Source organism: Rhinolophus sinicus, chromosome 18, assembly GCF_057876585.1.
Source record: "Rhinolophus sinicus isolate RSI-liver-muscle chromosome 18, RSI-T2T, whole genome shotgun sequence".
Taxonomy (NCBI): Eukaryota; Metazoa; Chordata; class Mammalia; order Chiroptera; family Rhinolophidae; genus Rhinolophus; species Rhinolophus sinicus.
In genome coordinates, this window is record NC_142518.1 from 69,843,405 (window position 1) to 69,868,822 (window position 25,418).

The following is a 25,418-nucleotide window of genomic DNA, read 5'->3' on the forward strand; positions in this document are numbered from 1 at the left end:
TGTAACAAAGGGCAGTTTTGCAGAAAGGGTATCTGTTGGTAGGGATACTAACCATAATTTGATGTGTAGTTCATAGTTATGAAGTAGATTGGGTTGAATTGGCATAAACAGATATGATTCTGGCCTTGTTCTTTGGTGCTTATCACAGGATAATGGTGATGCCAGATCTCATTATTAACTCCTTGGATGATTACACTCACTGCCCTTTTTTCCTTTCCTGGGCTAGGCAGCATTGAAAGATTTTCTTGAAAATAATTCTCAGTTGTTAATATGTATAAGAAATCATCTGAGGGTCTTGTTAATATGAAGATTCTGATTTAGTAGTTCTGGGAGTAGGGCCCAAGACTCTGCATTTCTTACAAGCTCCCACATGATGCCCCAATAATGCTGGTCCATGAATAACACTTTGAGGAGCAAAGCCCTAGAGTATAAAGTCTCACTAGATCATTTCTGAGAGGTCACTGGTTCTTTTCTCATTTTCTTGGCATCTTGTTTCTTTCTGGACTCTTTATTCCTTCATCCCTCATCTCCTTTGAGATTGTTTCTTTTAACCATAAACTAGACCAGTAGGATTGGCCAAACAAGCAACCCTCTGATAGGTACCAAGAGTCCTTTCCCCATCCAAAGAAAATCCAATGATCTGCCATAGCACCTTAAATTCCCAATTCTGTAAAGTCTTCTTAAAGTCTCTGGTGAAGGGTGATGTTACCCAGGAAAGACTTGTTACACATTAATCAAACTGGAACACCAACGATTGTCATCAGCAGAGATAGCACTGAAAGAATGGGAGGTACAGAGGAGAGTAAGTTTTGATGGAGTGGGAGGTGCAGAACTTGAATTCATAAAGGCACTGGTGGTTAGAGTGAAGTTGGCTCAAACTGAGTATCCAGAAATTATGAAAGTGGGAATCAACAAGACAGGAAGCGGGAATTTTTGTTAAATTTTGTTTTTAATATGTATACTTGATGATTTGCCTAGGGATATTATTGACTACTACTCTCAGTGAACTCCCTTCACCCTGACTACTGGCTCCTTAATACCCTAATGTAAATGAGGGGCCTAGTGGTTTGACCAAAATCCCCACCCATAACAACCCAGCTGGTCTGCTCAGGCCTTATGCTAAAGACTAGACTGGAGGTGCCAGGCACCCAAACAGGAAAGTGAGAAGTGCGGAGGTGGTGTTCTTCCATGCTGTATTGCTGCAGTCCCAGCCTGGTTGGAAGCACATGACCTTGAGGGAGAGTAACTGTTAATATAGGTGGGGTCGGTTGGCTGGAAGTGATGAGGGCTGCACAGGGCAAGCCCAAAGGCAGAAGGAAGTTTACATGAGCTCTGTAGCAAAGAGGAAGTAGTATTTGTCTGCTTCCTATCAGAAGAATGGGCTTTTATGTGAAAAGAAGAGCTGTTACAAAATAAGCACAAAATGCAGGATATCTTCCATTTCAAAAACACAGCCCATCCCCCGCCCCATATAAACAACAAAAACCTAGGAGGGTAACTTGATATCGGTTCCTGCCTTAAAGGACCTTTTTTCCTACACCTGACCTCTCTAGATTCCCTGACTTAACCTCAACTGCAGAAGGAAATTTCCAGGGTAGGGTTTTATGGGATTTGATGGGTGAGATGGTCCACGGGGGAAAAAGAACACATAAACTTGCATGGGAGGCGAGTGAGGGAGAGTGACTTTAATTGTGCACAAGCTCAGCCTTTAAAAGTTAAGTGGATGGTGGACCGAGGTTAAGTGGCCAAGGATGTGAAGTAGCGGGTCCAGGCTGCACAGCACGCACGGAGCGCTCAGTTGCTCCTTCTCAGTCTCTGTCTCCCTCCCTCTCTCTCTCTGTGTAGCTATCGCAGAGAAATGGAGAAGCCTCGGGAGAACAGCTGGAGAAAGCTCAGGGAAAGACAAATTAACCGGAGCCCAGCGCAGCAGCAAATGTTGGAGCACAGCGCTCAGCTGACCCGTTAAATGAGCAATCCTGTTAAGTGTGTTAATCATCAAGGCGCCGGTGAGCCCAGCAGAATGCTCTGGGAGAAACAAGGCTTGGAAACAGGACTCCTCATCCTCTTCAATCCAGACTCTGACAGTTTCTGAGTCATAGTCTCTCTCCCCTATCATTCTTAAAGAGAGGAGCTCCGGGCTGAGTGACCTTGGGGAGCGGGTGGTCAGGAGCATCGCTGGATAACCTCAGGCGCGAGGCATGAATAGTCATGGTTAGGCTTTGCTGCCTGGATTTGCCGCCCAGACTCCATCTCAGAGCTCATACTGGGGTCCCAGGGCCCTCCGCGCCCACTGTATGATTGGCGGGGCTGGAGAACTGAGACTTAAGGATCTCTAACGTGGGAGGGATGGAAGACAGCAGCTGTCTGTCACTAGAAATCTAGCACTATGGCTACAAGTAGGTGGGCTGAGTTTAATAGCTATAAGTTCTGGCCTGGAGGGATCCAAACAAGTGGATTCTTGGCTGAACTAGATACCTGTTTAGTTGGTGGAATTGGGGACCAGGTTAGCTGAAAAACTTTGCTTAGTGGCTTTTCATGTCCGCACTCATGTTCGCGCTCACCCCAATCCTGTATGCGGGCCTCCTCTGGTACCGACGCTAGACGGCGCTGCCGGGACGACTATCTTTTTCCCGAGAAGGTGAGAGGGAAGCGCTTATTATTTTTTCAACCAGGGGATGGGGGACTCAGGGTTGGCAGCCTTTTCCACTCTCCCTCCCCTCCCCGCACTCCCAAATTCAAAGGGGTGTGGAAGAGGAAGAGGAGGAGGAGCAGCAGCAACCCTTTTTCGTGACGCGCCAGAGCGGTTCTCTCTTATCCCCACCTCCTCCCCGGTGCAATCATTCAGCCCGGAGACACCAGACAGTTAGCGACCGAGACGCAGCTGGAGGTGATTTCCACTACCTTCTTATCCCCACTCTAGGCATATTTTGGAGGCGGCAGCAGCGGTGGCAGGTTGTGAGGCTTGCCTGGAGCGCACTTCCCGGATGCCGCTCCCTCTTCGGAGCTTGGGAGACTTGTGGGCTTTTTGAGCACTGGCTGGAGAGGGTTCTCGGGAAAGGCTGGAGCAGTGAACCGAGGGGAGAGAGGCGGGCAGATAGAGTTCGCACCTGCCGCTGGTGTTCCATCAGGGCGAGAGGGCTGCTGCCCCCTGGGGCGTGCTTGCCTCATGCGGGGCGCGAGGGCCACAGGCTGAGTTGCCTGCGTTCAGTGGTGCACAATTTGGCCAAGGCAAGGTGCGGCTGGAGCAAGGCTGCTCCGAAGTAAAGTCGCGAAGAGGCTGGGAAGCAGGCGACATAGGAGAGTCTGGTCACGGAGCCAAGAGGCGGCACTTGTCGTTCTAGCGATGGGCCCAAGAAATTTAGGAAGCTTCTTTAAGCTCTGCCTGTCCAGCTTCCCTTAAACTCCACAGGAGCTCTGCTGAACTCTAGAAATCTTCCCTGGGCGGGGAGAAGTTTCCTAGCACACTCTCTGGCTAGGACAGGGAGTGGAGAAAACGGGCGGCGCTGTTCTGGCCGCTGCTCTAGAAGAAGTCGTCTTCCCCACGCCTCCTCCAGCCCTTCCCATCTTTGGGCAGCTTCTATTGCCACCGGGAAAGCTCGAGCCAACGCTCTCTGGAATCTGGCTCACCATCTCGCCCTGGACCGCGCGGCCCAGCGCCTGATATGGAACTGCATGCGTGAGGTCGGCTGGACGTCGCCAGCTGTTTTGCAAGACTCAGACAGGTAATGCCCGTTCGCAGAACCGGACAGTTGGCTGGCAAGGGCCAGGGGAGAACTGCTAGGCTCTCAGGTGACAGCAGGGAGCAGGCAGGCTGCAGTCAACAAGGGCTCTACCTCTCCTGCAGCCCTGGTGCCCGCGCCTGGAAATGCTTGCCAGTTTCTTTTCTCTCCCTTCAGCTCTCCCAGAAAGTTTAGGGACCAGAGCTCCAAATTCAGGGGCTCCTTGCAGAGGAGGAGCGCGCGCCGTCTGCCAGGTGATGAGGAGCCGGTGTGTTGTATTTCCGCGGCAGGATCTTTGTGATCACTGCGGTTGGCCCCGCGGGCTCTGTAGCTTGAAAAGCACTTTGTTTCCCCACTGGGCTCTTCCCTCTGACTCTGCCCACACTTTTGCCGGCATCCAGGAGAGTAACCGGCGCGGGGATGGGGCTCAAGACGGCTCCTGAGCGGAGCAGCAAGAGGTTCCCCAGCAATGTGCTCCCACTCCTGGAGATTCCCAGCCAGCACGGGACAAGGGATTAGCGCTGGCGATCTGTAGCCATATCTGTCCACCTGCCCTTAGAACCTGAAGGGACCCCAGCACAGACCCCGGGATGTCCTGACTGCTCTCCCCACATAAATTTCTCAAGTTGAGTGACCCTTTCTGAACCATTGCTCAGGGGAGAGGACTGAGTCGCGCCACGTTGCGCTTCAGACTACTTGCGAAGGAAGCCGAGAGGGAGAGGAGGGACAGCTACTGCGTGTGACCCACCTTGCTGCTCTGGGCCCGGGATTGGAGCAACCAGCTTGATTTGTCCCGATCAGTCATTTAAGAAAAATGCTTTGGCAAAGAGGAAGTGTGTGCGACAATAATTCTCAGTTGCAGGGGTTTCTCCTGGTACCTGCAGCCACCACCACCCCAATCTCTGTGACTCAGGGACTTAGGGGAGAGACATTAGTAAACAGGTATTTTAAGGTTTCCTCCAGACCACCCACAAAAGTTGTGGCTGGGATGAAGTGCTGGGAAAGTACTTCTCCACTGAAAGCTACTCTGAAGCCTACCGTGGGTGGGTTTTTTGGGGGTGGGTGGGAAGTCTATTCAGGAATAATTAACCTCCATCTCTACATTCAATCTCACCTTCTGTAGACGTCTAAGGAGGAATCCTTCTCTCTTTTCCTGGCCAGGGGGAGACAAATTGTAGATTATTAAACACACAGCAAAGGGGATCAGACCCCAAGCAAGGAAGGAGGGAGGGAGGAAAGGACATGACCCTGAGGTCTTGCAAGTTCAGTGGGCATGTTCTGCTTAGGAAGGCTACCTTAGTTGCAGGGCCCCTGGGAGAGAAGGAGTTAAGTGCCCAGGAGAGGTGTGAGGGACTGGGGACTGTTTTCCCACTAACACCCCAGACCCCCATGCCCACTCCCTCACAGGCTCTCCCTGAGGTGTTAGGGGAAGTGGTGTGTGCCAGTGCTCCATGCAGCGCTACTGGGCTCTTTGCCAACAGGGTCGCAGGCATTTTGGTTTCTTCGGGTCTTTCTGTTCAGAGCATGTTTCTCAGCGCTCCTTGCTTCCCCACACAGCAATTAGGCAACTACCCTGGGACCTAGGGATAGTGAAATTCCTAGGTATACCTGAGCACAGGCCTCAGGGCTAAGTGCCTACCTGCAACCGTTCCTTCCTTTCTAGTCTTCCTCAGCCTAGCAACCCCAGCTATAGGGCCTGACAGTCAGCACGGTGGCTGGACGGATTGCGGTGGCTCCAGCTCTAAGTCTCCCTGCTCACCTTTTCAGCTCTTCAGTTTGGGGCTGTCTTGGCTTACACAGCCCGCAATTACCTGCAGTGGAAGAAGATGGTTTAAATAGAAAACATTTAAATGTGGTGAAAAGCTGCATGGCACTAAAGGCTCCGTTAGCCCACTCTTGCCCCAGCTGGTCAGAAGAAAGGACAAGAGGCAACCAAAACTGCCTCTGTTACTGCCAGCCAGGGCTGCTTCTGCTTTTGCCGGATAGGCCAAGGACAGGCATTCGGAGCAGTAGGGTTGGGGGTTTAAGCCAGCTTTGTGGTAAAGCCTCTGCTGCCCTCAGAGATTACTGAGTGGTCTTAACTCAGCAATCAGGCCATTTCCAGTTTCTAAGAGGCTTCTACTGCTAGGACCTCTCTATGCAGAGGCTAAGGGCACTGGTCAGGCATGGGGGGGAGGGTATAGAGGTACCTCTGGACTGTGGCTTTTACAGGTAAAATCAAGTCTGATTCTTGATTTACCCATTCATTTCCTGAGACAAGATTCTCTAATTGAGTAGAACTTTTGTATTTGCCAACATGGTGATAAAGTCCTTATAAGCATATGCTGCTTGCCAGGTGTGGCTATCTAGAGAAGAGCTCAAATTACCCACCTGGCATGTCTCCACAGGTCCAAAACCATTTGAGAAGACATATACTAAAGATCCCAACCTTATAAAAGAGATGAATTATGAAGTGACTATTCCAGTTTAAAGCAATAATCTTCACTTTATCAAATATGTTGGTTTGTATATAGTTCATTGAAGTGGCTCAGGGCAAAACATTTGCTATTTAAGAAGGGGAAATGCTGGGAAAGTGAAATAAGTTAGAATATGGTTGAAATGATTGTATACTTTGGTAAAACAGAATTGTGTATTCACATCTGTTACTTAAATGAAGTCATCACTGTGTGCAGTTTGATGGCCCGAGTGGATTCTGTGACAGGTTGTTGCAGTCTGATGAAACTTAAAGGAGAAAAACACATTTTCTACCTTGTACTTGGATATTTTTGTAGCCATGGCAGTCCTGTTGGCAGCCAGGACTGATAGAAGAAGAATGTACACGTTGCCTTCTTCATTTGAAAAGTACTGTGAGCTCCTTGATTAAAATGCGCTGTAACCAAGTGAAAGAAATTTTAAAAATCCCATTTCATCTATTTTGTAGCAAGATATAAAAGAAAAATCACTAGCAAACCTCAAGGTGTGGGCTAACAGAGCTTCTCACAGCTGGTTTCTAGCTGTAACCAGCCGCCCTCACCCTTTAACCCCTGAGATTTTTCTCTTGAGCCTATATCAGGAAGTTGTGATCAGAGCCAGCTTGGTGGAGAAAGATAAATGCTGAATGTACAATATGTGTTTTAATTATCCTGAGCTAGAACTTGAAAATAAAACTTTTTTACTAAGTTTAGACTCAGAGCTGTCAGTGCCAAGGGATTTGCCAAAGGAAAACATGTCTAGCCAATATAAGGTCTGATGAAAGATGTACTTCATGGGTCCATTTGGCCAAAGCCATCACTAATTCAAACTCTTTGGGCTGGTTGTCTTTGGGCTGGCTCACAGTGAGATTGGAAGCACTGGCATGAATTCATCGTGAGCCAGTTTCTCTCTGGGGGCCATGATCATGGCTCCAAATCTTTGATCAACTAACCTAAATACATGCATTCCTTGTGCAAAGGAGCCTGGCTTTAGCCTTCTTGCTTGCTTTATTTTTCTCCCTTAAATCTCAGCTCTTCATGTAGCTATACCTTGTCTTCCCTTGGAGTTCTAAAATGCTTTTTACCTACCTTCATTCAGTCCTCTATCTGGGTATTTTGTTGGCATGGAAAATGTATTCAAACACTAATTTGACCCCCTCCCCCCACACATACACCAATGTCATTCATCTGTGATTCCTGCATGCCTCATCCATTCCTGCCTTGTGCATCCTGTCTTTTATTAAATTCCCTGTGTTCTTTCTCTGGAATAGGTTTTCTGCTTTGCATCCCTACTGCTACCACTCCCTGTCAAGTCCTCTGGATTCTCTTTTTTTTTTTTTCCTAGGTCCTCTGGATTCTTGACCTGGATTCTTGAACAAGAAGAACCTGCTATAAAAGCCTCTTCGTGTTGTCTTTTTTTCTGTACTCCAATTCAATATACCCTATATTAGGACAAATCTTCCTAAAGCCCATTTAGTTTTTTATTTAAAGTGTTGGATACCTAGTCAGTGGATTTTAATAATGTGGAGTGCTATTGAATCTGAAATAATTTCTAACAATTAGAGATGCCTGATACATTAAATAGATTGCATTGTAACCCTAGGATATTCTTTACCACTCTAGGTATGCGTATAGCCAGGCCAAACATTTGGTGGGAGTTCAAGCATCCGATTTGGGAGATTGGACTAGATGACCTTTGTTACTACTAACCCAGAGATTCTATCATCCTTTAAACATTCAGGGACTCAAGTGAGGTGTTGTCTCCTATCCATTTACCTGCTGAAATTGTACCTTTTAAAAATTATCATTTTGGTTGTGTTTGAGAGTCTTTTTCTTTATAGTCTGTTACTATGCCTGAATAGGTTACTTTGTCCTGGCCTACTTGGTGTGTATCACACATCTAGGAAACATCTGAATCACTGCTCTGTGTTATGAAATTTTAACGCTTATGTTGCGTTTATTTTATACTTTTGTTAAATGCTTTCCTCCTTTCTGTATCTTGCTTAATATTCAAAATAATCTTGTGAGCTGAGTGATTTTTCTTAATTACATATCCTGGGAACAAAGGATTCAAATATTTAAGTGGTTTTCCCAAGTTAATACAAGTAAATTGGGAAAATTTATTTTACTGATGACATAAATCTATTATTGCTCTGAGATTCTGAGCTCAGATAACACTAAAGTGACTTCATACTCTCCCAACTACGGTAGCTATAACATCAAGACCAGATGCTTTGGACACAAACCTGAGGCTCTGTGAAATTTAGCCTCAGCCTACCTAGTCAGCTGTATTTTTCATGACCTTTCATTACCTTATTTTTCACTACCTTCCAGCTCACACGATGATCTAGTTGGACTGGTCTATGCATCGTTGTCCATTTTAACCTTTGTTATCCTTTGTTATGCATTCCTTGTACCTTTGCTTATGCCATTCTTTTAAAATAGTGTCTTCCTCTTTCCCCTCACATCTCTACTTCTCTGCCTGTTGAGAATGAACCATAGTCAAGAAGAAGTTTAAGTTCCACTGCTTCCATGCTGCCCTCGCTAATACCTCTCTTCATGCCCCATAGCCAAAATAATTTCTCCCTTCTTGGAACTCTCTCATTGTTTTTTAAATTAAAGTTTATTGGGGTGACAATTGTTAGTAAAGTGACATAGGTTTCATATGTACAGGTGTACAATTCTGTAATACATCATCTATGAATCACATGGGTGTTCACCACCCAGAGTCAGTTCTCCTTCCATCACCATATATTTGATTCCTTTCACCCTCATCTACCAAACTCCCTACTCCCTTACCCTCTGGTAACCACTAAACTATTGAATGTGTCTACGAGTTTTTGTTTCTTCATTTGTTTGTCTTGTTTCTTTGTTGTTTTCAGTTTTGTGTAACACATATCAGTGAAATCATATGGTTCTCGATTTTTTTCTGTCTAACTTATTTCACTTAGCATATTAATCTCAAGATCCATCCATGTTGTCGCAAATGGCACTATTTCATCTTTTCTTATTGCAAAATAGTATTCCATTGTGTATATATACCACATCTTCTTTATCCAATCATCTATTGAAGGAAACTTTGGTTGTTTCCACATCTTGTAAATAAAGCTGCAATGAACCGTGGCACACATATATCTTTATGGATAAATGTTTTCAGATTTTTCGGGTAGATACCCAGGAGAGAGATTGCTGGGTCATGTGGTAATTCTATTCTTAATTTTTTGAGGAATCTCCACACTGCCTTTAATAGCAGCTACACCAATCTGCATTCCCACCAACAGTGTATGAGGTTTCTTTTTCTCCACAGCCTCTTCAACACTTGTTATTACTTGTCTTGTTGATGATAGCCATTCTAGCTTTGTAGGTTACCATCTTCTTTTCCCTGGCTCCTTGAGGATTCTTTCTTTGTAGGTAATTTTTGACAGCTTCAATATAGTGTGTCTTATTGTGTTTTGTATTTGCATTTCTCTGGCAATTAGTGATCATGGGCATTTTTTCATACGTCTGTTGGTCATTTGTATGTTCTCTTCGGAAAAACATCTATTCAGGTCCTCTGCCCATTTTTTAATTGGGTTTTTGTTGTTGTTGAGTTGTATGAGTTCCTTATATATTTTGGATACTAGCTCCTTATTGGAGGCGTTGTTTGCAAAAATCTTCTCCCATTCAGTTGGTTGCCTCTTTATTTTGTCAATGGTTTCTTTTGCTGTGAAGAAGTTGTTTAGTTTGATATAGTCCTATTCATTTGTTTTAGCTTTTACTTCCATTGCCTTTGAAATCAAATTCATATAATCCTCTTTGAAATCAAGGTCCATATGTTTGGTACCTATGTTTTCTTCTATGCAGTTTATTGTTTCAGGTCTTATGTTTAGGTCTTTGATCTATTTTGAGTTGATTTTGGTACATGGTGACAGATAGCAGTCTAATTTCATTCTTTTGCACATGGTTTTCCAATTCTCCTACCACCATTTATTGAATACGCTGTCTTTTCTACATTGTATGTTTTTAGCTTCTTTGTCAAAAATTGTCTATCCATATTTATGTGTGCTTATTTCTGGGTTCTCAATTCTATTTCATTGGTCTGTGTGTCTGTTTTTCTGCCGAAACCATACTGTTTTGATTATTATTGCCCTGCAGTACAAGCTGAAGTCAGGGAGTGTGATACCTCCAACATTGTTCTTTTTTCTTACGATTGCTTTGGCTGTTTGGTATCTTTTGTGGTTCCATACAAATTTGATTATTTTTTCTTCTGTTTTTTTTTTTTTTTTTTTTTTTTTTTTAATGCCATTGGGATTTTGATGGGGATTGCATTAAATCTATATGTTGGTTTGGGTAATACGGCCATTTTAACTATGTTGATTCTTCCAATCCATGAACACGGAATGTCTTTCCATTTCTTTGTGTCTTCTTCAATTTCTTTTAAAAATGTCTTATAGATTTTAGTGTATAGATCTTTCATATCCTTGGTTAAGTTTATTCCTAGGTATTTTATTCTGTTTGTTGCAATTGCAAAAGGAATTTTTTTTTTTGTATTTCTTTTTCTGAGATTTCATTGTTAGTATATAAGAATGCAATGGACTTTTGTGTATTGATTTTGTAGCTGGCAACTTTACTGTATTTGTTTACTATTTCTATTAGCTTTTTGGTGGAGTCTTTAGGGTTTTCTATATATAGCATCATGTCATCTGCAAAAAGTGATAATTTAACTTCTTTATTCCCAACTTGAATGCCTTTTATTCCTTTCTCTTGCCTGATTGTGCTGCTAGGGCTTCCAATACTATGTTGAAAAGCAGAGGTGATGGGGTACAGCCCTGTCGTGTTCCTGAACGTAGAGTGAAGGGCTTCAGTTTTTCACTGTTAATTATGATATTCGCTGAGGGTTTGTCATATATGGCCTTCATTATGTTAAGGTATTTTACTTTTATACTCATTGCATTAAGTGTTTTAATCATAAAAGGATGTTGTATCTTGTCAAATGCTTTTTCTGCTATTAATATAATCGCATGATTTTGGTCCTTTATTTTGTTTATGTGGTGTGTCACATTGATCGATTTGTGTATGTTGAACCATTCTTGTGAACAGAACCCCACTTGGTCATGGTATATAATCTTTTTAATGCATTGTTGCATTCGATTTGTTAGAATTTTGTTTAGGATATTTGCATCTGTATTCATCAGAGATAGTGGTCTGTAATTTTCTTTTCTAGTGTTATCCTTACCAGGGTTTGGTATCAGGGTAATGTTGGCTTCATAAAATGAACTAGGGAGTACTGTCTCTTCTTCAGTTTTTTGGAAGAGTTTGAGCAGGATTGGTATTAGATCCTCTTTGAAGGTTTGGTAGAATTCACTAGTGAAGCCATCTTGTCCTGGACTTTTGCTTTTGGGAAGGTTTTGGATGACTGATTCAATTTCCTTACGGTTGATTGATCTATTTAGATTTTCCAGTTCTTCGTGATTCAGCCTAGGAGGGCTATATGTTTCTAAGGACATGTCCATTTCTTCTAGGTTATTGAATTTGGTGGCATATAGTCCTTCATAGTATTCTTGGGTGATCCTTTTCATTTCTGTGGCATCCACGGTAACTTCTACTCTTTCATTTCTGATTTTGTTTATTTGTGTCTTTCCTCTTTTTATCTGAATGAGTCTAGCCAAGGGTTTTTCAATTTTATTAATCTTTTCAAAGAACGAGCTCTTTGTCACACTAATTTTTTCTATTGTGTATTTGTTCTGTATTTCATTTAGTTCTGCTCTGATTTTTATTATTTCCTTCCTTCTGCTGATTTTGAGTTTCCTTTGTTCTTCTTTTTGTAGTTCTTTCAGGTGTAGCATGAGGTGATTTATATGGGATTTTGCTTGTTTCTTGAGATAGGCCTGTAATGATATAAATTTCCCTCTTAAAACTCCTTTTGCTGTGTCCCCCAAATTTTGGTAAGATGTATTTTCATTCTCATTTGTTTCTATGTATCTTTTGATATCTCCTCTTATTCCTTCTTTGACCCAGTCGTTCTTTAAAAGCGTGTTGTTTAATCTGCACATATTTGTGGTTTTTCTTGCTTTCTTTTTGCAGTTGATATCCAATTTGAAAGCCTTGTGATCAGAGAATACGCTAGGGATGATTTCAATCTTCTTAAATTTGCTGAGGCTAGTTTTGTGTCCTAATATATAATCTATCCTTGAGAATGTTCTATGTACACTAGAAAAGAATGTATAGTCTCATGTGCTAGGATGAAGTGCTCTATAAATGTCAATTATGTCCATTTTATCTAATGTGTCATTTAGGGCTGCTGTTTCATTATTTATTTTCTGTTTGCATGACCTATCCATAGCTGTCAATGATGTATTTAGATCAACTACTATGATTGTGTTTCAGTCAATTTCTTTCTTTAGTTCTATTAGTAGTTGCCTTGTATATTTCAGTGCTCCCTAATTGGGTGCATAAATATTGATGACAGTTATGTCTTGTTGTATAGTCCCCTTTATCATTATGAAATGTCCATCTTTGTCTCTTGTTACATTTTTTATCCTGAAGTCTGTTTCATCTGATATCAGTATAGGTACACCTGATTGTCTCTGAAACCGTTTGCTTGGAGAGTCAGTTTTCACCCTTTAACTCTGAGTCTGTACTTATCCTTGTAGCTGAGATGTGTCTCTCGGAGGCACCATATGGTTGAGTTTGTTTTTTGTTTTTTGATCCAGTCTGCTCCTCTGTGCCTTTTTTTTTGGTGAGTTCAGTCCATTTACATTTAGGGTGATTATTGATATATGAGAATTTCCTGTCATTCTATCTCTGGTTTTCTGGTAGGTTGGTGTCTCTATTGTTTCTTTGCCATTTTGTTGCTGTCCCTTATTTTAGTGTGGTGATATTCTATGATTTTCCCCTCTATTTCTTCTTTTTGTGTGTGTTATATATTTCAGTGGTGGATTTTGTTTTGTTTTTTTGAATGGTTACCGTTAAGTTTATGTAAGACAAAGTTTGATAATTAGAGTTTTCCATTTTCTTCAGCATATGTCCTTTCTCCATTCCCGTGTGCCCATACAGATCTTTACTCTCTCCCCTTTCGTGTTTTGGTTGTCACAAATTATGGATATGTATGCTTTGAGTTGATTTCTGCACTGCAGTAGTAAGTTGTCTTTTTCTTCCTTTTTAAGTGTTCTTTTTTCATTCTTTACCCTGTATGTTATGTTTAAGTGTATATTATCCTATTGGTGTACGTGTTGCCATTTCCTGCTTCTGTCTGCTCATAATACCACTAATGGTTTTGTATTCTTTTGCTTTTTTGTTTCAGGTTGAATAGCCTCCTTCAGTATTTCTTGTTGTGCAGGTCATGTGTTAGAAAATTCTCTCAGCTTCTGTATGTCTGGAAAGGTCTTTATTCCTCCTTCACATCTAAAGGATATTTTTGCTGGATATCTTATTCTTGGCTCATAATTTCTCTCTTTCAATAGTTTGAATATTTGGTTCCACTCCCTCCTGGCTTGTAGAGTTTCTGCTGAAAAACCTGATGATAATCTAATGGGCTTTCCTTTGGAGGTTACCGTCTTCTTTTCCCTGGCTGCCTTGAGGATTCTTTCTTTGTAAGTAATTTTTGACAGCTTCAATACAGTGTGTCTTGGAGAAGGCCTATTGGGATTGAGGTAATTAGGTGTGTTATTTCCTTCTTGGATTCGAGGATCTGGTTCTTTCCACAAGTTTGGGAAGTTCTCATCAACTATTTGCTTGAATATATTCTCTGTTCCCTTCTACCTTTCTTCTCCTTCTGGTATGGCCATTATTCTTATATTGCTTTTTCTGATGGAGTCAGAAAGTTCTTGTAGAGTTCTCTCATTTTTCTTTTTTGACTCTCAGGTCTCTCTCTTTGTCCATCTGTGTCATTTCCAGATTTCTATCTTCGATGTCACTGATTCTTCCCTCCCTCTGGTCAGCTCTGTTACTTAAGCTGGCTATTTCATTGTTCATTTATTGAATTCTTAATCAGAAAATCTATTTGGTTCTTTTTAAAAATTTCAATCTCTTTGGTAAAATGTTCATTTTGTTATTTTATTGTGTTTCTGAGTTCATTAAACTGCCTGTCTGTGTTTTCTTGTATCTCATTGAGTTTTTTCAGAATTGCAATCTTGAATTCTTTATCATTTAAGTTACATATTTCCATGTCTTTAAGTTCATTTTTTTTAATTTTTTTTTTTTTTAAATTTATTGGGGTGACAATTGTTAGTAAAATTACATAGATTTCAGGTGTACAATTTTGTATTCTGGAGGCTTTTCATTTCTTCCTGAGCTGCCTTGTTACAATGGTTATTCATGTCAATTAGTGAATTATTACTTCTCTTCCTAGGCATTCACAGGAATCGGTTCTGCAACAGGTTGATAGGAAGAAGTCTTTCTTTTGCTTTCCAGTGGATGTTGGTAGAATATTTTATTTTTTCTCTGACTGCAGCCTTTTATTCTCTCTCATGCATAGTGTTATATTTTCTCTGCACTGTTCTAGCTTCTCTGCCAATTGGGGTGGGGGGGCAGTTCCCTGGAAGGTGGGCTTCTCCTCTAGTAGAAGGTTGCCTTGGTCACAGTACACCACCTCCATGGGGGAATGTGGAAAGTTTCTGAAGTTCAAAGCTCTTCCTGCATCAGTTTGAGAGCCTGTGTGTTTCAAAGGCTGTGTTTACCCCTACAGGGATTTGCCCATATAGATGGAGGCAGGTTGATGATGGGTTGTGAGAGGTGGTTCTGAGCAATGGAGGCTACCACCAGCATAGCCAGTCCTGCACCAAGGCTTCCTCCCTTTTGCTTGAACGAGGTGAGCCGCGAGTCTGTGGCTATGAGCCGCCATTCTCAGAGCAGCAAATATTCTGTTTTTGTTTTTTTGTTTTTTTATCTTACACTGCTATTGTTCCACTTCTGGGCCGGTGGGGTTGGGGTGAGCTGTGGGATATTGGGAGGTATCGGCTAGGCTCCGTGCCTATGTCTTCTGGCCTCTGCTCAGCAGTGTAGGCTTAAACCGCTGCTTTCCCCCTTCCTCCCTTATTCTTTGTTCTGAAGAGTTTGCTCTTAGGGTTCAGCCATGTTATATGCTGATCCCTCAGGCATGACTATAGGCCATAAGGGGAGCACTAGCATTCCAAATTCTTTCCTCTCCTGTGACTGCAATAGCTCCAGAATGCAGGGAACTTAGAGCTCTGAGCTCCTGTCTGGGTCCTGTGGCCTTTGTGGCCTGTCTCTCTACACTTCCCCCTTCCCTCTTTCCCTGCTCGCCCAATTTGCCCACATTTAGATTATTTCAATTGCACATCTCTTAGTCTTGTCTGTCTGCTGCATAAGGAGTCCTTTGTGGAACTATAGCTCTTCGATTTCTTTGTAAATTCCAGGGGAGATTTGAACAGGCTCACCTCATGCTGCCATTTGTATGATGTCATCTTGGAACTCTCTTGACAGTTTGCTGATTCCTCTTTTATGTTACTTACCTTGTGCTGAAACTATTACTATTTTTATCAGTTTATCTCTCATACCAAAGTTTAAACTTCTTAAAGGCTGTCTTTTCTCTCTCTTCTGAAGAGTGCCATGCATACAGTGGGCATCTATTACATATTTACTTAATTGAGTTGCCATTGAAAGCTCATGGTTAGTCTTAGCATTTTACTAAAAGTCTCTATTTAAATGATAATTTCAGGTTAAATAGGAAATTGCTAAATCTATTACCAGCCAATAATGTTATGAAGCAGTATAATGGGGCAGTACTTTTTAAATAGTTATGCTCTAGAAGTTCTCTGTCCAATAGACATACAGTTGTATGAATTTAAATTGATTATAATTACATAACACTAGCCACATTTGAAGTACTTAGCAGTTACACATGGCTAGTGATTACTGTATTGGAAAGTGCAGCTATAGAATATTCCCATTACTGTAGAAAGTTCTATTGGATAGCGCTGTTATGAAATAATGGTTCTCCACATTTATTTTTGCCTACAAACATGTTCACAAAGGCGAACACTTTCATAGATTTATGCACAGTTATTTGCAGTCCTCAGAGCCATGAGGCTGCCACTGTCCCTCCCTTTTAGAACATAAATCAGTTAGTAATATTATAGGGGTCACGTTGACTCCATTTGAGGGAAAATTAGATATTTACATCACATCAAACACCAAAATAAATACCAGATGAAATTCTGAACAAGAAGAATCATAGGAAGTTGTCCGTCTACATATAAATTATACTAGAAAGTACAGTAATTAAATATGGTGAAACTTGTGCAGAAACAGAAAGATCAGTGTAACAGAACAGTGTTCAAAGAAATAGACCCAACTATACTATGAATTTTAAGACATGATAAAAAAGCATTTCAAATCCATGGTTTTTGGGGAAAGGATGGGTTTTTCAATAAAAGTGGTTAGGACAGCAGGGCTAGTCATTTCAGAGGAAATTTAATAAACTACATCTATACTCACTATTTAAATCAAAGTCAATTTCAGCTGGATCAAAGATTTAAATGTAAAAAATTGAGCCATAAAGATATTGGAAAATATTTCAGGTTTATATATTTAATGATAATTTAACATAGTTTATATTCATAATATTTTTACAGTTTTAAGATTGAGGAGGATTTTCTAATAATTTTATGGAGGCTGATGACTTACAGGAAAAGATTAGTAAATTTGATCTTCAAAAAAATCTGCATGGAAAAAAATACCATAATCAAGATTAACAAAACAAACTAGGAAAAATATTTGTGACACATAACAAAAGGTAGATATTCTTTTTGTTTTACTTTTTAAAAATTCCAAGTATCTTTATTTTAATTATTTTTTCAGTTACATTTGATATTTAATATTTTATATTAGTTTCAGGTGCATAGCACTGGGTAGACATTAGATATTCATAATATATAAAGAACGTCTACACATGAGTTAAATGTCCCAGTAGAAAAATGATGAAAAGTTATGAACAGAATATTTATAAAAGAAGGAACACCAACAAACTCACTTTGCAAATAAAAACTAATAGTTTTCACCTATCAGATTAGAGAAGGTTTAAAAGATTAATAAAACTTGGTGTTGTCAAGGCTGTAGAGATATGGATGATCTAATACACTGTTTAAATTGGTCCATTTCTAGAGGTTTACATGGCAATATGTATGAAAATATAAAATGCAAATACTTACATGATCCAGAATTATCATCAAGAATTTTCTTTTATTGAAGTTTATTGGGGTGACATTGGTTAGTAAAATTATATAGGTTTCAAGTGTACATTTCTATAATACATCATCTGTATATCACATTGTGTGTTCACCACCCAGAGTCAGTTCTCCTTCCATCACCATATGTTTGACGCCCTTTACCTCTTCTATCACCACCCACCTGCCTTACACTCTGGTAACCACTAAACTATTGTCTGTGTCTCTGAGTTTTTGTTTGTCTTATTCCTTTGTTGTATTCAATTTTATATCCCCCAAATCAGCGAAGTCATAGGTTCTTGATTTTTCTCAGTCTGACTTATTTTGCTTAGCATAAAAATCTTCACTAACAATTTATTCTAAGAAGATCAATGGAAGTGCTAAAAGATATATACACAAGAATGTTCATTAACATTTTTTATAGTATCAAATCTTTGTAAACAACTTAACTGGCTATAATAGTGGATTGCCTATGTAACTTGGGATGTGTCAAGTTAGTCAATTACTATGTACACATTAAAGATCAAGTAGACCTACATTTATTGATATGGGAAGATATCATTATACAATTTAATGGAAAGGCACGATGCAAAGCAGCATAATTTAATTTCTGTATACTTCTATGTATTCCTGTATATCTACATGTGCATATAAGTGTATGAAAAATGTACAGAAAATTATTCCCCAAAATGTTACTTATAGGTGGAGGGATTTTGAGTTTTCTTTTTTTAAAATTTGCTTTTATTGTTTGTATTTACCGTGAAAATGATAAAAACACATATGATATAATGTATGTAAAACGCTCATCTCAGTACACAATACTCAAGCATTATGCATGGTGGTAGTTATTATGCTAATATCATTTATAAGATAAGCTAGTCAGAATTGATGATTCAAAATGGTGGCGTGAGGTGAGCCTCTGTAAAGCTCCCTTGGAATATACAACTAATCAAACAATAATAACTCCACAAAGGACTCCCTGCACAGGAGAAAGGCAAGACGAAGAGGCCCACTACTGAATTCACCTAAAGGTGGGAGAATCGCGAGAACGGGGGAGAAGGGACGGGAGAAGTGCGGAGATGGAGCCGCGCGGGCGCAGGACACAAACCTAGCTCATTGCTCTGAGCTCGCTGCATCCTGGAACTACTGCAGCTGCGGGAGAGGGAAGAACTCGGATTGCTAGGGCTCTGTTTATGGCACACAGGGCAGAGGAGACAGCACATAACATGGCTGAACCCAACGATCACGGCAGACACCTCGGAGAAAAGACTGAGGGAAGAAGGATGAAAATGGTGGTTTAAGCCCTCACTGCCGAGCAGAGAAGGGAAGCCTTAGGCACTGAGACTAGCCGCCCCCTCCTTACCCTCCCAAAGCTCGCCCTGCCCCCACCTGCATGGTGCTAGAAGTGGAACAGTTGCAGGGTCAGATCAAAAGAACAGAATATTTACTGTTCTGAGAACTGTGGATCGCAGACACAGATTCGCAGCCCAACTAGTTCCGGCAAAGGGGAGGGAGCTGTGGAAGCAGGACCGGCTGTGATGGTGGTCGCCACCATTGCTCTGGGCCACCTCTCACAACTCACCCTGCCCCTAGCCCCACCTATATGCAGTAACAGGAGTAAACTCCCCACCTGCAGGAGTAAACAGAACTGCTGAAATATACAGGCTCTGAATCTAGTACAGGAAGAGCTTTGGAACTTCAAAAGCTCTCTGCATACCCACCGGGACACTGCGTCCTGTACCCAGGCGAACTATTAACAGAGGAGAAGCCCATCTCCCAGGGAATCCCCCCATTGTGTGAGAAGCTGGAATAGTGCAGAGCAAACATAGCACTACTGTGTGAGAGAGAGAAAAAAAAGGCTACAGTTGGAAAGAAAATAAAACATTCTAGCAAGAAGTATTGGAAAAAGAAAAACCTCTTCATATCAACCTGTTGCAGAAGTCAATCGTGTAGATGTCTAGGAAAAGAAATAATAGATCAGTAATTGCCATGAATAACCAAGGCAACAAGACAGCTCAGAAAGAAAGTGAAAAATCTCCAGAAAAGTAACGTAAAGATATGGAAATATGTGACTTAAATGACAGAGAATTCAAGATTGCATCTCTGAAAAAACTCAACGATATGCAAGAAACACAAAAAGGCATATTAATGAATGCAGAAACCCAATGAAAGAACAACATGAGCATTTTACGAAAGAGATTGAAGTTTTATAAAAGAACCAAATAGGATTTCTGGAGATTAAGAACTCAATAGAAGAAATTAAGAATGAAATAACCAGCTTAAGTAGTAGAGTTCACCAGATGGAATAAAGAATCAGTGACATCGAAGATAGAAACCTGGAAATTACACAGATGGAAGAAGAAAGAGACTTGAGACTTAACAGAAATAAAAGAACTCTACAAGAACTTTCTGACTCCACCAGAAAGAGCAATATAAGAATAATGGGCATACCAGAAGGAAAGAAAGAAGAAGGGAACAGAGAATATATTCAAACAAATTGTCGATGAGAACTTCCAAAACTTATGGACAGAACTGGATCCCCGAATCCAAGAAGCAAATAGAACACCTAATTACCTCAATCCCAACAGGCCTTCTCCAAGGCACATTGTATTGAAGCTGTCTAAAATCAACGCCAAAGAAAGAATCCTCAAGGCAGCCAGGGAAAAGAAGACGGTAACCTACAAAGGAAAGCCCATTAGAATATCATCAGATTTTTCAGCAGAAACTCTACAAACCAGAAGGGAGTAGAACCAAATATTCAAAGTATTGAAAGAGAGAAATTATGAGTCAAGAATAATATATCCAGCAAAGATATCCTTTAGATGTGAAGGAGGAACAAAGACCTTTCCAGACATACAGAAGCTGAGGGAATTTTCTAATACACTACCTGCACTACAGGAAATACTGAAGGAGGCTATTTGGCCACCAACAGGGACTATTTGTGGCAACCAAAACATAAAAAGGGGGAGTGTAAACACCTGAACAGGATTATGGGAATGGAGAAAGTAAGCGTGCTGAAGAAAATGGAACACTCAAAATATCAAACTTTCTTTTTCATGAACCTAAGGGTAACCACTCAAAGAAAATCCAGAACTGAAATATATACTGTAATAAAAGAAGAGACAGAGGGAAACCTAATAGAATTCCACCACACAGAAATAAGAGACAACAACAAAAAGGCAAAGAAACAATGGAGACACAGATTTACCAGAAAACTAAAGATAAATGAGAGGAAATCCTCACATATCAATCATCACCGTAAATGTAAATAGACTGAACTCACCAATAAAAAGGCACAGAGTAGCAGATTGGATCAAAAAACTGAACCCAACCATATGCTGTCTCCAAGAGACGCATCTCAGCTACAAGGACAAGCATAGACTCAAAGTGAAAGGGTGGAAATTGACACTCCAAGGAAATCGTACCCAGAGAAAATCAGGTGTAGCCATAATGATATCAGATGAAACAGACTTCAGGGTGAAAAAGATAACAAGAGACAAATATGGACATTTCATAATAGTAAAGGGGACTAAACAACAAGAAGACATAACAGGCATCAATATTTATGACCCCAATCAGGGAGCTCCAAAATATACCAGGTAACTACTAACAGAACGAAAGGGAGAAATTGACCAAAACACAATTATACTAGGGGACTTAAATACATCATTGACACCTATGGATAGATCATCCAAACAGAAAATAAATAATGAAACAGCAGCCCTAAATGTCACATTAGATGAAATGGACATAATTGACATATATAGAGCACTTCATCCCTAAAACATCAAACTAAACATTCTTTTCTAGTGTACATGGAACATTCTCAAGGACAGACCATATATTGGGACATAAAATCAGCCTCAGCAAATTTAAGATTCAAATCATACCAAGCATATTCTCTGATCACAAGGCTTTGAAACTGGATGTCAACTGCAAAAAAATAAATAAATAAATAAAATAAAATAAAATAAAGTTAAAGTACAATTTACAAAAAAAATAAATAAATAAAAACAGTAAAGAAAGCAGGAAAAAACACAAATACATGGAGATTAAACAACATACTTTTAAAGAACGACTAGGTCAAAGAAGAAATTAGAGGGGAGATCAAAAGATACATAGAAACAAATGACAATGAAAATACATCCTAGCAGAATTTATGGGATGAAGTGAAAGCAGTTTTAAGAGGGAAATTTATGTCATTACAGCCTATCTCAAGAAACAAGAAAAATCCCAAATAAATAACCTAATGTTACACCTTAAAGAAGTAGAATAAGAAGAACAAGTGAAACCCAAGGTCAGCAGAAGAAAGGAAATAACAAAAATCAGAGCAGAACTAAATGAAATAGAGAACAAAAAGACAATAGAAAAAATTAATGGGACAAAGAGCTGGTTCTTTGAAAAGAATAACAAAATTGAAAAACTCTTGGCTAGACTCACTAAGATAAAAAGAGAGAAGACACTAATTAACAAAATCAGAAATGAAAAAGGGGAAGTTATCATGGAACCCACAGAAATCTAAAGGAACATCCAAGAATACTATGAAGGACTATATGCCACCAAATTCAATAACCTAGAAGAAATGGACAAGTTCTTAGAAACATATAGCCTTCCAAGCCTGAACCTTGAAGAACTGGAAAATCTAAACAGACCGATCACCAGTAAAGAAATTGAATCAGTCATCCAAAGCCTTCCCAAAAGCAAAAGTCCGGGACCAGATGGCTTCACTAGTGAATTCTACCAAACCTTCAAAGAGGATCTAATACCAATCTTGCTCAAACTCTTCCAAAAAACTGAATAAGTGACAGTACTCCCTAACTCATTTTATGAGGCCAATATTTCTCTGATACCAAACCTGGTAAGGACAACACAAAAAAAGAAAACCATAGACCAACATCTATGATGAATACAGATGCAAAAATCCTAAATAAAATTCTAGCAAATTGAATACAACAATGCATTAAAAAGATTATTCATCACAACCAAGTGGGGTTCATCCCTGGGGCACAAGGATGGTACAACATCCGCAAATCCATCAATGTGATACATCACATAAACAAAATGAAGGATACAAATCATATGATTATATCAATTGATGCAGAAAAAGCATTTGACAAGATGCAACATCCATTTGTGATTAAAACACTTAATAAAATAGGTATAGAAGGAAAATACCTTAACATAATAAAGGCCATATATGACAAGCCCTCTGCTAATCTCATAATTAATGGAGAAAAAGTGAAGCCCTTTGTTCTACTCTCAGGAACACGACAATGCTGTCCCCTATCACCTCTGCTTTTCAACATAGTGTTGGAAGTCCTAGCCAGAGCAATCAGGCAAGAGATAGAAATAAAAGGCATCCAAATTGGGAATGAAGAAGTCAAATTGTCACTCTTTGCAGATGACATGATGCTGTGTATTGAAAACCTTAAAGACTCCACCAAGAAGCTATTAGAAGCAGCCAACGAATACAGTCAAGTTGCTGGCTACAAAATCAACGAACAAAAGTCCATTGTATTCCTTATACTATCAATGAAATCCCAGAAAAAGAAACAGAAAATAATTCCTTTTGCAATTGCAGCAAAAAGAATAAAATACCTAGAAATAAACTTAAACAAGGATGTGAAGGACCTATATGCTGAAAACTATAAGACTTTTTTGAAAGAAATTGAAGAAGACACAAAGAAATGGAAAGACATTCCATGCTCATGGATTGGAAAAACCAAAATAGTTAAAATGACCATATTACCCAAAGCAATATACAGATTTAATGCAATTCCTATCAAAATCCCAATGGCATATTTTAAACAAATAGAAGAAAAAATCATCAGATTTGTTTGGAATCGCAGAAGACCCCGAATAGCCAAAGCAATCTTGAGAAAAAAGAACAATACTGGAGGTATCACACTCCCTGACTTTAGCTTGTACTACAGGGCTACAATAATCAAAACAGCATGGTATTGGCAGAAAAACAGACACATAGACTAATGGAATAGAATTGAGAACCCAGAAATAAAACCACATAAATATGGACAGATAATTTTTGACAAGCTAAAAGCATACAATGGAGGAAAGACAGCCATTTCAATAAATGGTGCTGGGAGAACTGGATAGCCACGTGCAAAAGAATGAAACTGGACTGCTATCTGTCACCATGTATCAAAATTAATTCAAAATGGATCAAAGACTTAAGCATAAGACCTGACACAATAAACTGCATAGAAGAAAACATAGGTACTGAACTTATGAACCTTGGGTTCAGAGAGCATTTTATGAATTTGACTCCAAAGGCAATGGAATAACAGCTAAAATAAACAAATGGGACTATATGAAACTTAAAAGCTTCTGCAGAGCAAAATAAACCATTGACAAAATAAAGAGGCAACCAACTGAATGGGAAAATATTTTTTCAAACACTGCCACTGCTAAGGGGTTAATATCCAAAATATACAATGAACTCATGAAACTCAACAACAAAAATACAAACAACCCAATTGAAAAATGGGCAGAGGACTTGAAGAGACATTTCTCCAAAGAGGTCATACAAATGGCAAATAGACATATGAAAGAATGCTCAACATCACTAATCATCAGAGAAATGCAAATCAAAACCACCATGAGATATTACCTCACCCCAGTCAGAATGGCTATCATCAACAAGACAAATAGTAACAAGTGTTGGAGAGGCTTTTGAGTAAAAGGAACCCTCATATACTGTTGGTGGGAATGCAGACTGGTGCAGCTGTTATGGAAGCCAGTGTGGAGGTTCCTCAAAAACTTACAAATAGAATTTCCATACTACCCAGCAATCCTTCTCCTGGGTATCTACCCACAAAATCTTAAAACATTTATACATAAAGACACGTGTGCTCCAATGTTCATTGAAGCTTTGTCTACAGTGGCCAAGACATGGAAACAACCAAAATGTCCTTCAATAGATGAATGGATAAAGAAGTTGTGGTATATATACACAATGGAATACTATTCGGCGGTAAGAAAAGATGATATAGGAACATTTGTGACAACATGGATGGATCTTGAGAGTAGGATGCTAAGCGACATAAATCATACAGAAAAAGCAGTGAGCCATATGGTTTCACTGATATGTGCTGTATAAACCAAAAACAACAAAAGAAGACAAACAAGTGAGAAACAAAAACTCATAGACACAGACAATAGTTTAGTGGTTACCAGAGGGTAAGGGGGATCAAATACATGATGATGGAAGGAGAACTGCCTCTGGGTGGTGAACACACAATGGGATTTATAGATGATGTAATACAGAATTGTGCACCTGATATCTATGTAATTTTACTAACAATTGTCACCCAATTAATTTAAAAATAAAGATAAGCTAGTCCATGTTAAATGCAAATTTCATGAGGATTGAATTCTTAAATGTTAAGAAGGAACATATATAATAACAAGAGTAAAATAAAAATAGCTTGAAGGGCTTTCTAATAATAAAAATAAAGGAAGAAATAATCAAGAAAAATCAATGGATCATTTTACTTAACATTAAAAATGTGTATATGTAAAACATATAACAATAACAGATAAAGATAAATTGAGACAAATAATTACAATATGTGATAGATAAAGGCCTATATTTACTCCAAAATACAACTTTCTATCTAACTACCCCCGAATAATAGTGTATTTGGACCCTTAATATTTATATTGTAAATATAAATAATTAAATACACAGTTATTGCAGTATTTTACATCCCACTTCTTATAACATCTGAAGTTTTCTGCTTACTTATGGATTGCTGGGGAACGGACTACACATTATAATTTCCCGATTTAATTAGATAAGGATGAAGCCTCATAAATTCGGAGCAGTTGTAACATATCTTAGCATGGACTTACTCTGGTTCCTAGTTCCCTATGGATTTACAGCTGCCAGTGCTGCTATCTGTAAAGGAAACAGTCCTGCCAAATTAAAAAAATATTGCTGATTTCCCGCCACCCCCCACATTAGTTTTTTATACTCAGAGTCTGTATCACCATTCTTGAAAAACAACAACAAACAAACTTGTACTAACAATTTGTTTACTTCCATTTAATGGGAACTTTAGAAC

At 39.7% G+C, this 25,418-nt stretch overlaps 1 protein-coding gene across 1 annotated transcript in view; it reads left to right on the top strand.

Moving 5' to 3' along the window:
- The first annotated feature begins 2,170 nt into the window (after positions 1–2,170).
- Positions 2,171–25,418, top strand: part of IL1RAPL2 (interleukin 1 receptor accessory protein like 2) — a 1,393,053-nt gene continuing 1,369,805 nt past the window's right edge. Inside the window, exon 1 of the mRNA XM_074323975.2 lies at positions 2,171–3,722. The gene's annotated coding sequence lies outside the window, so the exon portion shown is untranslated. The remainder of the gene's footprint in view (positions 3,723–25,418) is intronic.